The sequence below is a fragment of the Hylobates moloch genome, unplaced genomic scaffold (assembly GCF_009828535.3).
Source record: "Hylobates moloch isolate HMO894 unplaced genomic scaffold, HMol_V3 SCAFFOLD_1, whole genome shotgun sequence".
Taxonomy (NCBI): domain Eukaryota; kingdom Metazoa; phylum Chordata; class Mammalia; order Primates; family Hylobatidae; genus Hylobates; species Hylobates moloch.
This window is the reverse complement of record NW_026652276.1, coordinates 60,689,078-60,696,680: the sequence shown is the minus strand read 5'-3', so window position 1 is coordinate 60,696,680 and position 7,603 is coordinate 60,689,078. Positions and strand designations below refer to the sequence as shown.

The 7,603-nt window shown below is 38.6% G+C and overlaps 1 pseudogene; it reads left to right on the top strand.

Moving 5' to 3' along the window:
• Positions 1 to 5,018: 5,018 nt before the first annotated feature.
• LOC116809509 (histone deacetylase complex subunit SAP18-like) lies at positions 5,019 to 5,499 on the top strand (annotated as a pseudogene).
• Positions 5,500 to 7,603: the final 2,104 nt, after the last annotated feature.

Genomic DNA, 7,603 nt, shown 5'->3' with positions numbered 1-7,603 from the left:
ATGACAACATTTGGGAAGATTTAAATAGCTCCAGCTACTCTGAATACTCAAGTTCCACTGAAAGCCTTCTTTTACACCATAAGCACTCCCTCCTGCCATATCAAATGAGGCTGATCTTCGTTTGCTTGAAGGTTCCTCTGACGTACTCAACTTGCAAGAGAATGTAAATCCTCTTTATCACCCATTCCTTCCCCTTACCATTGCTTCCAACCTGTGACTAATAGGGTCAGGTAGGACAAGAAGAATTTTGTACCTAGAAGAAGGCTAATAAGTAATTGCAAGGTTTTGTTCATTTTTATTGTGCTAAATGTGGGGGCAAATGTGTGGGTAAAGATTTTGCAGATGTTAGCCTAGGGGGGATAGAATATTACTTTACATCAGGCTGAATTTCTGAATACTGTTGTAATTGTTATTAATTCTGGATTCAAAGTGCTGCTGAAACCTCTGAGTATAGTTTTCATTGTCTGCTCAGAAGGTTGAACAAAATATACATTCAAAGCTGACCTACATTGCATGAAGCTTAAATACCAAAAATTTCTCAATGTGATGTAGAAAAAGCAACCCAAAGTTTTAGACAGAAAGGATTAGAGTGAATTCATTATTGTAAACTTCTCACCTACCTCCTAACTATCCCCAACACATGTGCATTTCCTTGGGAGGGACAGCATCTTTGAAAAATCCCCTTCAGGCTGGGAAGGAAAGTGGACAACATTACTGTTGAATGGGATCCCTGATAGAAATTGGGAGAATTGGTTTCCGGGATGACGGTCCAGGGGGCACACATAAGAGTCAGCGGCAAAGTGGGATTTTTACTATAACCCAGAGTAATCGGGGTGATCTAACACAGGAAAACCTGTGGCAGTGTCTTAACCTTTCATGGGATTCCTATAGTTGTATGAGGTCTGAATAATAGCAACAATAATACATGGGATGGTAAAACCTGATCAAGGCCTGTCGTGAATTACCATGATGTCATGATAGCTGCTCACTCAATTCTGAAACTTGGGTTTATTTCCAAACATTGAATATAGAGGAAGCCAGGTAACCTGAAGAAGGACCTTGTGATATCATCAGAAATACTTCCTATAAATCTTTCTCCCAGCCTTCTCCAGAAGTATCTTTGGTCATTTACCATGGTAACTGTGTAGTGGGAGATGGGAAATAGCCAGATCTTTCAGGGAGTATTGGCTCCTGAATATAAATGAACACAATGCAGAATGTCACTGTGATGTATCTGGCAGAATCTGGGACACATGCAATTTAGGTGACAATTGGATTTGCGGGCCTAATTCTGTCACAATGGCACTTATAGGTTTGTAAAAGCATCCTGTGATTGTTTCCACATTTCCTTCATATAGAGATGAGTGAATGTCCATATTTCCTTTCTGACCCCCAAAATGAGGGTCGTTATGGGAGAAAAGGTCAAATCTTGAGCTTCCTCTTCTTACCAAAAGTACAACTGCACACTGGGGGAATTGCAGAGATTCATCAGCATCAAAGACTTGAAAGACATCAAATGATACGACAGTAGCCACTAGTTATCCTCCAGTAGCTGTACTCTTTTTCTCTCACAGAAATAATATCTCCAAATTTTACCTAGGGTAACAGCCATTCTGAAAAAAGACTACATTTCCTGTCACATTGCAGCTGCATATGACCACGTGACTAAGTTTTGGCCAATGGGATGTGAGCGACAGTGATGAGAACAACTCCTGGATCTTGTCATTAAAATAAAGTGATGTGTCTATCCCTTCTTCTTTCTCCTTTGTGCTGGCTGAAATGCAGACCCAAGGCACCACCATAGAGACAATGTGGCAATAAGATAGAAGGAATTGGGTCATTGATAGCATAACCATACTAGCTCTAGTCTGCTTACACAAGGACTTTCATTTGAATGGGAAAGAAATTTTTATTTTGTTTACTCCTGTATCATTGTGAATCTCTCTCCAGCAACTGAATTCATATGCTAACAAACATAGGTAGTGATCCCTGTCACATCTCCATTATAGAACCCCTTTCCTTGCCTTGTGCAGATGAGAGTCTTAGAGAATGTCAGTAGAATTACTGTAAACTTATTCTTGGCCCACTGCAACCTCCACCTTCCAGGCTCAAGAGATTCTCCTGCCTCAGTCTCCAGAGTAGCTGGGATTACAGGCGCCCAACACCATGCTCAGCTATTTTTTTTTTTTTAATTTTTAGTACAGATGGGGTTTCACCATGTTGGCCAGGCTGGTTTTGAACTCCTGACCTCAAGTGATCTGCATACCCCGGCCTCCCAATCAAGTGGTGATTTTTCAATGCAGATGCTATTCCACATGATATCTGTTAGTTGAGAAAATCAACACAATCCTGACACGTGACATTCGGCATTTGTTCTGGCAATTTTTTTTTATAAGAGGAAAAGGGTCTCACTATGTTGCCCAGGCTGTCTTGAACTCCTGGCCTCAGGCAATCCTCCTGCCCTGAGTAGCTGGGATTACAGGCTTGAGCCATAATGCCAAACTAAAAACTTTTTGAAAAATCCCAATAAGTAAAAAGCACAAAAAGTAGCTTGCTTTGAGACATTCTATTTCAGGTATACCAACTCTTTCACTCCTTGCAATATAAGAAGTGGCAGATACCCTAATTGCATCAAAAAGGTGCATGATTGACAGAGAGTGAGGAGTAAATCCAAGGAAAATTTAGGGTCCTGATATCTCAGTGAAAATACGGGGGATCCAATGAAATGGGGCAAACTGAGATTCTTCCAAAATAAAAAGCAATTTACTTCACTTTGCACCATCTATGACTACTATATTTTGCATAGTTTTCTCCCAAGACTATTAAATTAGATTAAATTAATTTAATTGAAGAGAAAGGGAAGCTAAATAAAGTCACTGTGCTTATCCATATCTAACTTTTGATTTTTTTTGTGGTTATAAACAGCCTGGACAAATGGCTTGAAATATGAAAGACGCAGTGGTCTTCATAGTTTGAATAAATTCTATACAGTGTGGGATAGGAAAGCCACAAATGATTTGCAATGTGAAGAAAATTTATTGTATAGATAGTTAGGAGATTACTTTAGAAATGTGAAATAAGGAAGTCAAAGATGCAAGGAAGAAATGTTCATGGTTAAATAAAATGAGAAACTAGAAGAATAAAATGAGTAAAAATATTTATATGTAAGGTTTTTGAAAAAGACTCTTCACAAATTTCCCATGGAAATGTAAACTGGTATGGCCATTGTAGAAACATTCACATGGTTTCTCAAAACGTGGGAGTTAACATATGACCCAGCAATTTTACTCCTAGGTATATCCCTAAGAATAGAGAAGAAATATCCCTAAGAAACTAGAAAACATATTATCATAAAAACTTGTACACAAATGTTCATAGCAATATTATTTGTAATAGTTCAAAAGTAGAAACAAGCCAAGTATCTATCATCTGATAAATGGATAACAAATTTGGTATATCCATACAATAGAATATTATTCGGCTATAAAAGTAATAAATGCTACAACAAAAACAATCACTGGAGACACTATGCTAAGTGAAATAAACCAATCACAAAAGGACAAATACTGTATTATTCTACTTATATGAAGTATCTAGTGTAGTTACAGTCATAGAGACAGAATGCAGTTTAGTGATTTCCAGGGACTGGAAGGAGGGAAGAATGGAGAGTAAACAGCTAGTGGGTAATGGGTTTCTTTCCGGGGTGATGAAAATATTATGGAATTAGATAATGGTAATGGTTGCTCAACTCTATGAGTATACTAAAAACCACTGAATTGTATACTTCAAAATTGTGAATCTTATGGAATGTTAATTAGAGCTCATTTTTTAAAAATGAGTGGGAAATGCAATTGCAATACGTCTTCTCTTACCTTGTGTGACATCATATGCTCTGGTTTTCCTCTTTACCTCTTTGACCACCCTTTATGAGTTACTGTGCAGATTTCTCTTTTGCTCATCCCTTAAATCTTTGGTTTTCCTCAGGGTTCTCTCCTAGGTTTTCTTCTGTTTTCTTCTCACACAATCTCTGCATTAGTTAGGAAGGCAGTCAATGCTTTGAACAATTTTCATATGCACAAATTTCATTTACTACTGTTCAGTTAAATGACACTAGACCCCACATGGTTTAAATTTCGGTTACGCAGTGTATTAATTGTAACTGCTTAAAGTATAAGCTTCACTGCTAGCTCTTTAGTACACGAATCTCTACGTAAATAAGAGACATATATCATGGTCAGTGACCAATCACATCAGTTGTTTCAAATTCTGTTAGTGATTGGTCACTGCCCATCTGTTATTTAGTTTATGCACAGACAGCAAAGCCTTAGTTGGGTGGCCTCCTTCTTTCCTGGTATTAAGCCCATATGACATTAAAGAAATGAGTATTAGAGAAAAGGGACCAACAGCAATTAAAGTGCAGCAAATAAATTAAAAACGATAATGCTGGAAGTGAAATTGAATGTGATGAGGAGATTTGAAAATGGAGACAGCAAAGTAAAGACAGGATGAGACCTAGGCCTGCCTGAAGCTAGTGAACAAATGATGTTGAAGAAGTCAGATCATTCAAAAACAAGGTAATGTAGCTTCAACATTGTTTAGTTTAAGTTGCACTCAGAACAGAAAGCTGCTTAGGGTAAAAATGAAGCATTTACTTCTACTTAGGATTGAACAGTGTAATGAAAACAAAAACCTGATCAGCTTAACAACTATCATGCAGGCCAAACTCTGAAGTCAGGTGCTGCACTGAAAGGAATCAGTAATTACAAGGAGACTGAAGATAAATATTTCCCTGACAGTGAAGGCAGATTTTAGTGTTTTAGAAACTGGCATGACTTCACAGTGTTTGAATCGAACATTAATGGGATTTTAGAAGAAATAGCTGACTGGGAATGTTGACACTTGCTATTCAAAAGACTCGAGGCTGGCAGCCACAGGAACTTCATGAAGGCAAATGTATAGACTTAAAAGAGTAAAGTGGTTATGACAAAAAGGATGACAATATCCACAGTAAAGAAAAACAGGCGGGCCGTAGGAGGAAGATGGCGGTGGAGTCGCGCGTTACCCGGGAGGAGATTAAGAAGGAGCCAGAGAAGCCGATCAAGCGTGAGAAAACATGCCTTGCTGCTACTGCGCATCTTCACCACCAATAATGGCCACCACCACCGAACGGACGACTTCTCCCGGGGAAACGTACAGTCCAGAGAGTTGCAGACCTACGCTTGGATGGATGCAACCTTGAAAGAACTGACAAGCTTGGTAAAAGAAGTCTACCCAGAAGCTAGAAAGAAGGGCACTCACTTCAATTTTGCAGTAGTTTTTACAGATGTTAAAAGACCTGGCTATCGAGTTAAGGAAGTTGGCAGCACCATGTCTGGCAGAAAGGGGACTGATGATTCCATGACCCTGCCGTCGCAGAAGTTCCAGGTAGATTACTTGGACATAGCAATTACCCCTCCACATCGGGCACCTCCTGCTTCAGGGCACATGAGGCCACATTAAATTCTATTTACTATTTCTTGTATTTATTTTTTGGTCAGTTATGTAAAATAAACTTACTCTTTTTCCTCCCCAGATTATTGTCATTAAGCCTTTGAATTCTAAACAAATTATAATCCATCATCTATTTAGGAATTAGATTTGGATGTGCTATTGTATGATTACTAATAGAAAGTCCGTATGTTTCAAGCCTTTTTGTAAAATATGAAGAAAGTGCTCTTAGCATTCTATGTAAAACTGTACTGTTAAATATATGCGTGTAATTAAAAAAGCAACAGAAAAACAGACAAAAACCCTTCAAATTAAAGGAAATCTCAGAGATATTTTACAGCATTGAAAGGGCAAAAGGTAAAATGTTGGAAGGTGATCCAAACTTATAAAGGAGTATAGTAATTCACTAAGACAGAAAAAATGCTTGTCCAAACTACTTTTGATATACTTTTACAAAGAAATACAACATTTGAACGCTTAATTATCTAATAAATTTTAGTATACTAAATAAATATTTGTTTTATAGTTTTTTAGTTTCTCAAAATAAGAGTCTTCTTTAATATTTTAACAAAAAAAAATCTAAAGGTCTTGGACCAACTTTTCAGAGTTTCAGCTTGTAAAGTCATTTTTATTTATTTATTTTTAAGACAGAGTCTCACTCTCACCCAGGCTGGAGTGCAGTGGCATGGTCTTGGCACACTGCAACTTCCACCTCCTGGTTTCAAGCAATACTCCCACCTCAGCTCCCGAGTGGCTGGAACTACAGGCATGCGCCACCACACCCGGCTAATTTTTGTGTTTTTAGTAGAGACAGCATTTCGCCACATTGGCCAGGCTGGTCTCGAACTCCTGACCTCAAGTGATCCACTGCCTCACCCTCCCAAAGTGCTGGGATTACAGGCATGAGCCACCGCACCTGGTAGTAAAGTCATTTTTTATGGTCCTGCACTACTATGCGGAGCAAGGACTGCCTATATTCATTAGGATACAACTCAAACTGATATAAGAAAAGCAGGCACTTCATTGGCTGACATATTTGAAATGCCTAGTCTTTGGTCTTGCTTCAGGCATGGCTGGATTCAGATTTGAAATGACATAAAAAGAACTCAATTACCCTTCATCTCAAACTTATATATTAGATTCCTTCTCAGGCTCAATGTGATGGCCTCCAGTTGCTGTCATCCTCATGGTGGCAAGATGGCTTCAAAAGCTCTAATTTCATATTTTTCCTAGTTCCTAGGAAAACCTGGTTCCTGGTTCATATTTTTCATAGGTTCCTAGTCTAATGGCATTGAGTGGAGTAGACTTTTATTTCTTAGTCAGCAACTCCTGCACACATCCTTAGACTGACACTTACTTTACTAGTTGAGGCTGCCAACCTTACACCCCAATCACTGTGGCCAGGTGTGTTTCATATTCTATCCTTGGGGACAAATTTGGGTGGAGCCCCATCCAAATCACATGGATTATTGGTGAAGAAATGCAAAATACTCAAAAAAATTAAGGAGAATATGCTGGCAGACAGACAATAAACATCCATGAACTACCCTTGGTCCTACACCTTTAATTATCCTCCACATGATAAGGGCTCCAAGATCTGTCCAGAAATAATGAAGTATGTTCCCTAACAAGACAACTCCCCTTGGATTCCCTGCAAATACCTCAAAATCAATGCCTTTGAAGGTGAACCTCTTATGTCCTCCACCCGCAACCCCAACCAAGTCTGTCTCCTCTTTGTTCTCTATCTCAATGCATGTCATCACTATCCACCTTAGTTGCTCACACTAGAAATCTGGGAAATAGCTTAACTCCTTACTTTCCTTCACCCAAGACTAAAATTAATCACCAATAGACTCTTGTTAACTGTAACCCTAGTATTTTTTAATTCAACCTATTTCTCTTCATCAATACTTCTCTTGTCTCATTTCAGCTGCCATCTTTACCTTTTGCCTGCATCTCAGCAATAACCTTTTAAACTAATGCCCAGTCATCGCTTTTGGTTTTTAAAAGGTTTGTTAAAATACACATGACATAATTTTTTTTTTTTTTTGGTGGAAATTCACTCTGTCGCCCAGGCTGGAGTGCAATGGTGCGATCTTGGCTCACTGCAACCTCC